The 1,923-nt window shown below is 45.8% G+C and overlaps 1 pseudogene across 1 annotated transcript; it reads left to right on the top strand.

Moving 5' to 3' along the window:
* Window positions 1–282: 282 nt before the first annotated feature.
* On the top strand, window positions 283–1,155 carry LOC308610646 (speedy protein E4-like; annotated as a pseudogene). The gene has a single exon. The product of its transcript is annotated as a speedy protein E4-like (transcript).
* The last annotated feature ends 768 nt before the right edge of the window (window positions 1,156–1,923 follow it).

The raw sequence follows: 1,923 nt of genomic DNA, 5'->3' as shown, positions 1-1,923 counted from the left end.
TGACGGGGTCTGCCTCCGCTGTCACAGTCCTGCACGTTGTTCCAAGAGCAGCGGAAAATGAATCAGCCTCTGAGGCTTCCGACCTTCCTGATTGGAAGGACCAGACTCCTTGGTGCTTGGCAGCAGTAGTAGACAATAGAATCTCGCCAGAGCTTCTCTCCATTGACAGTTGCCCCGCACCTTGGAGAAGGGATGACAACTTGTGTTTAGCCCAAGTCCAGAAGAAGAGTTGGGACAAAGCAGAATCTAAGCTTCGAGGAAGAGAAGAGTTTGGGAGACATCATGGGCAATCGTCAACCGAGTTCCCAGGCTGAGGACCAGAACTCCCAGTCCAGCTTCTCAGGGTACCCCCTGGAGGTGACTGTCTATGAAGAAAGCCCAGGACCGTCAGCCCCCTGGGCTGGTTGCAGCTCCCTGCCTCAGCGCCCCGAATGTAACAGGAAGAGGTCAGTGGCGTTCAGAGTGGAGGTGGAGGGCGACACGGCCACTGAGGCTCAGGACACCTCGGTCGTGGAGTCGCTGAGTGGGCTCAAGATGAAGCTGAAGTGACAGCGGGTGTCTTCAGTGCTGCCTGAGCACCACGAGGTCTTCAACAGGATGCTCGAGGATCCCGTCATTAAGAAATTCCTCGCCTGGGACAAAAACCTGGAAGGTTCTGACAAGTATCTCCTGTCGATGGTGATAGCTTATTTTAGCCGGGCCGGGCTCTTCTGGCAATTCCAGAGAATCCATTTCTTCATAGATCTCTATGTGGCCAGCGACATGGAAGAGGACAACCAGGCCCCCAAACAGGCCATCTTTTCGTTCCTCTATGGAAAGAACCGCTCCCAGCATCCCTTGTTCCACAAACTGCATTCCCAGTTCATCCGTTCCATGGGCTGGAAGACATGGGTCACTCGGGAAGAGTGAGAGTAGATCCAGGCTTTTGATCCAGAGCTCTGGGTGTGGGGAAGAGATCGCGCCCTCCTGCCCCAGAGGCCCCAGGACCATGCAGGCCTGACGTCATCTGCCTGCACAAAGATCACAGAGCGCAGGAGAGATGGGGATGTTCAACACGAGGTCAATCCAGACACTGATAACAGCCGTGAGGAAGGAAGGGAGAAGCCTCTTGTGCAGATCATCGGGAAGAAGCCAGCATCTTCTAGAATGAGCTGAGGAGAGTTTTTGTGTCATACTCCTAGGAGCGGGGCGTGCTTCTAGGAGTCTGTGGCAGGACAATAAGAAAACAGGGTTTTATCAGACTCCACCCTTTTGGAAGGCACCACCCCAATTTTCAGATCATTTCATTCCCATCTCCCCTGAGATGAACATTGGAGGTCCCATTTTTTATAAACTTGTTTGCCCCAGTCTAGAAACATTTGAAGGTGGAGTGTAGGGGTTCAGAATAGGAGGGAATAACTTTAAAATATATAATTAGAGCCATAGGGTTCTGACTGATGACAAATTTCACTGGCTTATTTTGAAAATGTCACCTATAAAATTATTGTATTTTTATATTTTATATTTATATATTTATTTTAAATAGTTTTGAAATAGTCTTCATTTTGAAACATCTTGTTCCTACAAAGTATTGATGAGTATCATAGATGTTGTATATTTACACATATATACAATTTTACTCACATTTTCAAGAGAGATTCTTGATTTTATCTATTACATAATATACATTTTATCTATTACATAATATTTCCATTCTACTTATAGCTAGGTCGGTATTTCCCCCCAATTCTTGTAAGCATAAATTTTATTTTTTTAGTTCTCATTATTGAATTGTGGGAATTCAGTCGTAATTTTTTTAACTTGTTTCAGCATGTTTGTATGTCATTTTAGATTATTAATCAGTACCGTGCGATGCAGCTTCTGGGGAAATACAATAAAGTTGAAAGTCTTCTCACAGAAAAAAAAAAGAGACTCTAGTATTCC

This window comes from Mesoplodon bidens (assembly GCF_964165515.1).
Source record: "Mesoplodon bidens genome assembly, contig: HAP1_SCAFFOLD_191, whole genome shotgun sequence".
Taxonomy (NCBI): domain Eukaryota; kingdom Metazoa; phylum Chordata; class Mammalia; order Artiodactyla; family Ziphiidae; genus Mesoplodon; species Mesoplodon bidens.
This window is presented reverse-complemented; position numbering and strand designations above follow the sequence as displayed.